The 8,167-nt window shown below is 40.8% G+C and overlaps 1 long non-coding RNA gene across 1 annotated transcript; it reads right to left on the reverse strand.

The window, feature by feature from the left end:
- Positions 1–621: 621 nt before the first annotated feature.
- LOC127058187 (uncharacterized) lies at positions 622–3,447 on the reverse strand. Its single transcript, XR_007776306.1, has 3 exons — positions 3,140–3,447; positions 1,849–2,002; positions 622–951 (listed from the first exon to the last, which is right to left on the reverse strand). It is a non-coding gene; the product is annotated as an uncharacterized LOC127058187 (long non-coding RNA).
- Positions 3,448–8,167: the final 4,720 nt, after the last annotated feature.

An 8,167-nucleotide genomic window follows, 5' to 3' on the forward strand; every position in this document is an offset into this window, starting at 1 on the left:
GTTCTATGTATACAGCTCATGGGAATACTCCCCAGGGATCTATGCAAAGACAGGGTCAAAGGGAAGATGCATTTGCCCACAGAAGTTCTGGTCCCTGGCAGCATGGTGCCAGTGGAGCTGTGCTCCCAGGGATGATTTCTCAGGCTGTAGATACTCCTTGGACTCCAGCCAGGCAGGGAACACAGAAATAATGATACAGACACGTGTGGTATTATATTTTTCTGAGAACCTCCATTCAAGCCTTGGCCCACTCCTACTTCAGCCAGTCTCCACTCCTACCCACAATGAGTAGCCCGTACTCTAGGGAGGGGCCTCTGTGGGGACTACCACTGCAGAGGACCAAGTGCTGCATAAATGGATTTGGGGGCACAATATAAGTCTCACCTTGTACTTTGGCCCTTACTTAAACAAACCTCTCATTTAAGTCAATAGCAGAGTGATAGTACAAACTGAGGGAGCCCATTCTATGCCAGCCTTTCCTGACACAGCAATAACATAGTTACGGCGCTGTACCTTGTGTTTTCTTCCAGGGTGAGTCAATGTCTGGCCTGCATAAGAGAAAGAGGAGTTTCTTCTTTTAAGAGGAACCCTTATTTATCAAATTTATGGACAGACTTCCACATGTCCTGGACTGGATACAGGGTGCTTTTATTTGGAAAAAATGGTATGTTAGATTTACCTTTACTTACATATACTTTTTCAACAGCAAACACCACTGAAGCCACATGCATGGAAACTAGCAAAAGAAAAACCTGTGAATCACACTCCATTGCACTACTAGAAGACACCCGAGCAATTTTCATTTTCCCATGGATGTTTTCTTCTTACATTTTTCACTCGGTATTTCTACTCATGGAGATTCCCTTCCTATTTGTTCCAGAGACCTCTGTTGGCCACACACCAATACTTCACTTGCCCACGGGCTGAACAAAATTAGTACTGACAAAAGAACTGAAAGATTAAAGAACAAGATGGATAGCAAAGGCATGAACATGACGTAGCAGTTCTCTGTGTGGGCTTTTTTACATAGGTTCTTGTTTTAATAGCTGTAACCCTGCCACACACACCTTTTCTCTTATTGAAGTATAGCTTGCATATTGGTGTGCAGGACAAGTATACAAGATGGAAAGGAGTTTGTGATAACTGGCAGGACAGCTGCATAATTATTGTTTCAAGAATTATAATAGTTCTGATCGGATCTAGACCTTTAAATGAGTTCTACAATTTAAAAAAAGTTAACCCTCAATTAAAGATTTTTGTGCTGTTTGGAATTGTTCCATTTTACATTTAGTCAATTTATGTTGTCATGGCCCAGTGTTGAAACATGCTCCCAGAAGGGTCTCAGGTCTGGTAGGACAGGGCCCTTGAATTGCTTGGGCCAACTCCTCAACTGGAATAAGTGAGCTTAGCGCCATTGACTTCTATGCTGATTTACACCAGTTGAAGACATAACCCTGTGAGAATTTTAAAGGACACTTCAACAAATTTAAAAAAAAATCCTCCAATTGTTTTGCATCAAGAGATTTGTCTGTACTGACCTTTTCTCATGCACAGCTTTAGTGTCAGTGACTAAGTATTTGCTGATGAAAAAACACTTTGTCCAAAAATTCCTGACCAGCTCTATTCAAAACTTTGGAGACAGGGCCCAAGGATTGGATCAGAGAGCTGTTCGGTGGGCCCCAGCCAAAAAATGCAATCAAGAGAAAAATCACTTGTATCTTCCCTATCCTCCAGGTTTTGTGATGCCAAGAAAAACAAAGAATTACAATGACTGTGTCTAGCGTGAGCCCCGCCTAAGACAGTTTTTGCACAGGAGAGTTTTTTCACGTCATGGTTTCAATAACTCACCTCTGTGCTGAGACCACTGCTCATCAAGCTGATCAATACTGTCTCATTGCTTGCTTGGACTCCATCGGTCGGTCTGTTTCTGTCTCTTGTCTTATACTTACATTGTAAGTGCTTTGGGGCAGGACTATTTCTTGGTTCTGTGTTGGTAGAGTGCCTAGAACAATGAAACTCCATGTCTGGGCTTGCAAATGTATGGTAATGCAAATCAACAACCCCCACCAGCATCACCTCTGAACTGCATTTGTGTGAATTAGTGGAAATGCCAGAACACAGAAGCTTTATCACAGAGAATGATCTGTTTAGGATTGAGCAGTAATAACTCTGTTAAACAACTGCATTGTTTGGTGTCATTTTGGGTAATAACAGAAACCTTCATTTCACTACACCCTTTCAAAGCTGTCAGAAAAAAATTACACTTAAAACTCACACCACAATATCATTCAATTAATTAACTCTGGTGCTAATTGTGTAAAAACCAGTTGTGAAGTGGGGCTTGAATCACTTGTAAATTAATATTAAAACTGTTTGGAAATGGAATCAAGAGAAACCAAATCAATTCAGACTCTCTCCTCTCCTCCCCCTCTGGAAAAGACAGGACTACTTTTGAGTTGCAGCAGAAATCCCCTTATCACACTCAGCACATACTGCAGGCATATTTAGCACATGCCTTATTTGCATTTCTATAAAAGGCATTGTTATTATATAACCACATGTGGATTCTGCTGTGCTTTAATGGGCACCACTTTATACAGTCTCTTAGCAACCAATTGCCGTTTGTAAGCTGAAACAAAAAGATGCAAGTCTTCCACTTTTCTGTCAAGTATGGATGGATTCACTGGGCCTTTACTTTTTGGAGTAATATGTCATGTCCATGAGGAGGCGTTCTTTCATTTGTCTGCAGCTACACAGTACTCATTGAAATGGATTACTAATTCTAGATCAAGCATCAGTGAGTCAGAGACACCGGTTGAAATGCATTGCTATGATAGATGCATGGTGATTAATATTCAACTGCAAGTTGACCACATCTCTGGAAAAAAGTGTCCCCGCAGAACCGGAGCAGAGCGAGGGGGGGGGGTTGGGATTTTTAATATGGGATTGTCTGATTTTAAATTAAAGTGTTTTGAGAATTAATAGAAGGGTGTTAGCGGTGTGTGGATCACAAAATGCATTAAGATTACATGAGAAACTTCAATGTATCCAGTGTAAAGAGAGGTTATTTCAAATGTATGATCTTTAGATTGCTTCCTGTGCAGAACTCAATCAAGAACCTTCCTAAACCATTTCTCACCTTCAGGCAGGGATCTGCTGCAGCACTGTCCATCTCTGAGACTATACCATGTGGTGACTTTCTTTCTTTCTCCATGCAAGAACAAATGCAGAAGCAAGCTGAGCCAAAGGCAAAAAAGTGATCTATAATATACAAAGAGATCACCCAAAGAGAACTGGCTGCACAACATGTTCTGACAACAGTATGGTTTTACTCAGCTAGTGTGCCAACATGAGGCGGTTTGTGCATCCACGAAGTCAACGGCAAAACTCCAACTGACTTCAGTTAGTCCAGGATCAGGTACATGTTTTGTAACAATGTGTCCATACAGAGGATGGCCAGACATGCTTTCATCAGGGCAGACAAGGCATCACAGTGACTCTATAACAAATCTTAATTTCAATATAAATAATAATAGTCACCACAGAATAATAATCATAATAATCACCACAGAAACCCAATCACACTATCTTCTAAATACCCAAGCACATTCAGAAGAGTTTAGATATAACATATTTACCATTAATAATAATTTATTTTTGTTCCTACATTTTTAGTGACACCAAGTAGCAACAAGCTAAAGGGAGGAGAAATAATTGGCTGCTTCTGTAATGATCTCTTATTTGCTAAGAAGGAAAGGAGTGCAGATGTTCTGAAATCTTTTTAAGGGTATTCCTAAGTATGTGTTCATCTCTAATTGTGAGGCAGTCTATAAGCACATAAGTTATTATTACTCTTGCATTATTATAGCGTGCTCAAATGAAGCCTATGATAGCAATAATAGAACTGCCCACTTCCACTAATGATGAATTAAAGGAACTGGAAAGTAAACACTGCTAAATGTTGGCTTCTTCTGTTTGCTGACACACTATACTTTAGCTAATGAGCTCACACACTGAGAGGTGAGTGTTTGTGTATATCTATATATGTACCTACAAAAATAGTAATATACTTACACACAAACATAGAGGGTGGAGGAAGGCTCAACCTTAAATGAAATAGCATGTGTTCATCTCCATCCTGCTCACTCTATAAATATGTCTGGCAATGCAGAATTTACCTATGGGACAAGACCCTACACAAACATCAGTGACATGTTTCAGCATTCACAAGGGAGACAATAGGGATGACACAGGAGATTTCCTCTTAGTTGTTTTGCTTTGACTTGTTTGTACTTTTTCACTGGGGCCCATTGAGAAGCTCTCTGACCCAAGCCTTGGGCCCTGTCTCTGAAGCTTTGAGTAGAGCTGGTTGGGAATTTTTCAACAAAATGTTTTTTTCAATCAGAACATACTTATTCATTGAAACTGAAGCTGTCCATGGGAAGAAGATCAGTACAGACAAATCTCTTGAAGCAATCAATTTGGGAATTTTGTTTTAATTGTTGAAATGCCCTGTTTCAACATTTTCTAAATGAAAAATTTCACGTTTCATTTTGAAACTTTTTGGTTGGATTTGAACCTCTCTATTAAATATTTATTTACTATAATTAGCTTAAATGTCAAAATTAAAAATTCCATCCTTTCAGTTTGAAATGGCTTTTCTTTTAGAAATTTAAGTTAATTATAATAAAAGAAATTGTGAAAGTCAAAACTGAAATGAAACATTTCAAACTTATTTAAATGAAATGTTTCAGTTGAACCAATCTGATTTTTTTCCCCCAAATTGCCAGTTCACTAATATTTTTGAGATTACGATTTTTCACCCCTCATCTCAAAATTTTTCCAACCCAAGCAAATGTATTTCCCACCTAGTTAAACTAATATATTGAGTTATGGAGTAACTTACTCAAAGACTTTGGGGTAGCTTTTCAGAATAATCATTACCTTAAAAGCTACATCATATTTTGTTCTGCTTCCTGACAAACTTGAATCAACAGAGTCCTCAAAACTAGCAAGCTAATTACTGTGCATTCATCATTGCCAGTTTCAAGCTGTCCATTAATTCATGAAAACCAAGAGTACAGACAATAGAAAAACTGGTAACGCTAAGAAGGCAAAATGCATATGTATGTGTTTGAATGCACAAGGTTACCAAGCCTATGTCTTCACCACCCGCCGTATCGGCGGGTAGCAATCGATTTCTCGGGGATCGATATATCGTGTCTCATCTAGACGCGATATATCGATCCCCGAATGAGCTCCTATCGATCCCGGAACTCCAGCAACCCGAACGGCGGTAACGGAGTCGACATGGGGAGCCGCGGACATCGATCCCACGCCGTGAGGAATCTAGGTAATTCAATCTAAGATACTTCGACTTGCATATCTTAGATCAATTTCCCCTCGTAGTGTAGACCAGCCCCAAGAGTCTACTAATAGAAAGGCTCTGAACTGAACGCTAGTGTCACTGCTTCTCATATATTCTCATTCTGTGATTCAACTAGCGCAGGGCCAGACAGCTGAGTACATCAGCTGAGCCTCATGAGATGGGCTATCGTCACAAGATTTCACAATCGCTTGAAACAGTAACAAAACGAGACTCCCCCCCCCTCCTTTTCAAATCTGGATTTAGCCTGGAATCAAAGCTGTAGAGACAGATTCAGACCTGGGAAGTAAAATTCACAACTCTCCAAAATTCATAGGACTTTGAATGGGAGATTCCATTTACGATATATGTCTAGTGCCTAGGGGGAAAAAAAAGAGGAAAAAACTCTCTCAGTGTTCCAATATTGTTTGACTGGGGTGTGATTTTTCACAAGGACCCTTTGTTAGTGAAACTCTGCTCCAGCTAGAGGCAAGGGGAGCTTTGCCAATGACTTGAATGGGAACAGAGTTAAGCCAAGGCAAAGTACTTGAGGAAAATCATATCCTCAAGAGCCTCAACCTAGTTCTGGTCTCTATCTCTAGTACAGTGGTGTAAAGGAGCTTTAAAAGCTTGGTTTTCTCACAAGGGAGGATTCCCCCTGCACAAGCACTGTGGAAGACAGCCACAGGACTCCACAGGACAGCCAAAGACCTCCCCCTTGCAAGTGTCGTGTAAGAGGACAGGAAGGTGCATGCGACAGGTAGCACCACAGCATACAGCACTGCAGCCCAGAGGGCAGCTCTGAGCAGCCTCTGTAACTTAGACGAGGCTGACTATGTTACGCCAGGGCCCACTGAGCCCTTGGAGGATATGAAGCTGGTTTCATGCCACCTTAGCCACCCCTACGCTTCCTCTGGGTGGTGAGTTCTGTGCTATGCCACACAGAAGCACAGCAGAGAATTTCATCCTGGGGCTCCAACCTGATCCCTGGCCTACCACTGTTTCCACTGTCAAACCAGCATCACAGAGTTTGGTTTTTCCAAAGAGGAGAGTGTGTCAGATGCAGAGAGGAGACAGAAGACAGCTTGGATAGAGTATGGGAAGAGTACCTTGAAAGCATTCCCCCACTCCTCTGAGAAACTATGGAGAGCCGGAAGGAAGGAGACAAGGGGAGCCTTAAATAAAGTTTAAGTTTAAGAGCGTTCTTGGGAAGCATCTCGGAGAGTGAAAGGCAGAAGAGTACCTTCACAAACACTAGGAGACAGAGTGTCTGCCATACATACAACAAGATGGTCAAGAGGGAAAAGCTGCTAAATAACACTTTCAGACACTTACGGTTTCAAATATTTTTAGAGGGGAAAAATCTTAGAGATTAAGAAAAGTTCCCCCCACTTCCTTTGGGATATAAAGCATCCTATATGATCAGCCACTCCTAAGAGAGAGAGAGAGAGAAAACTCAAGGGCTTTTGATTTCTGGGTTCAATAGCTCCAACAGCACTATTAAGTTCTTTTAGTTCTCAATGATATGTTCTGTGTACAATGTAAACTACACAAAATTAAGAGCTGAACTAAAAACAAAAATATAGCACTGCAAGCTCCTTCTTCTACCATTGATTTTTTGTGTTTGTTTGTTTTATAAGCGCTCTGAGACCAAAAGTGGGAAGAAAAAGAATTTTTGCTTGAGCCTAGACCAAGGCTTAGCTGGTGTAAATCAGCATAACAGTTCATTTTAGTAGTTTTACATGGCATTACACCAGCTGAGGATCTGTCCCTGAAAGGTTAAATCCTTTGGCCAGGATCTTAAAGTGACCATTAAAGACGCATTCTACTGTGGCTTGTGGGTTTTAAACAGTACAAACAGGTCCTGTCCCCATTAGCAACATTTTCCTATAAACTTCTCTAGTTAAGAATTTGATGTGGCATGAACAACCGAAAAGTATCCTTTTTTTTTGGTAAATCTATTGTGCTCTGTGAATTGCCAGAGTTATATTGAAACTGGCTTAATTAATGTTAATTGGGAGCAGCTGAAGCTGTTGCCCTTGTAAAAGAAAAGGCCAGAGTCACAGAAGAATCCGTTAGCATCCAGCTGGTGACAACCAAGCAGGGAACTGAACTGTGGGAAACTGAACTGGGAAACTGAAGTGCATAAATATGCAGGATCCCAAGCAATGCGTTGCTTGCATGGTAATGTTTTGCAATCTTTCTGTAGATTAGGCACATGGAGACAGAAGGGCTGTAGGGCAAGAAGGTTTGAAAACCTCTCTGTAAAGTTAATACAGCTGCTCAACAAACATTTTGTTTTTTCTCTGACAACTTCAGGTTCTTCAAGAAGATCTCTCTGGTACTCCCTCTCAGTTTCCAGTTTTCCTTCTCTTTCCATGCTCCCCTTTTTCTTTTAATTATTTTGATTTGATTTATAAATCACTACTATATACACAGAAGTGAGGAATCACTAATGCTGACTGGAGACAGATATGAGAAAAACAAATGGCAGCCTCCTGCCACTGCTTTCTCTGAGGCTAGGTCACTGCATGCCTACAGTACGCCTGCACCTGCAGTTCAGGGCTGTTCAATGGGAGTACAAAAAGTACAGCTACCTAATGAGAGGTCAGGTTGAGGCTTCTTTGACAACCCAGAGTCTGATCCTCAGCTGGTGTAAATCCCCATAATTCCACTGATATCAATGGAGCAACGCTGATTCACACCATCTGGGGATTTGGCCCCTGGCCTATTAACTGTAATAATTTTGTACTCTTCTCAGAACATGCATCAGAATACAAAGAGAATCTTGCTTTTAAGATG

The sequence above is a fragment of the Gopherus flavomarginatus genome, chromosome 9 (genome assembly GCF_025201925.1).
Source record: "Gopherus flavomarginatus isolate rGopFla2 chromosome 9, rGopFla2.mat.asm, whole genome shotgun sequence".
NCBI lineage: Eukaryota > Metazoa > Chordata > Testudines > Testudinidae > Gopherus > Gopherus flavomarginatus.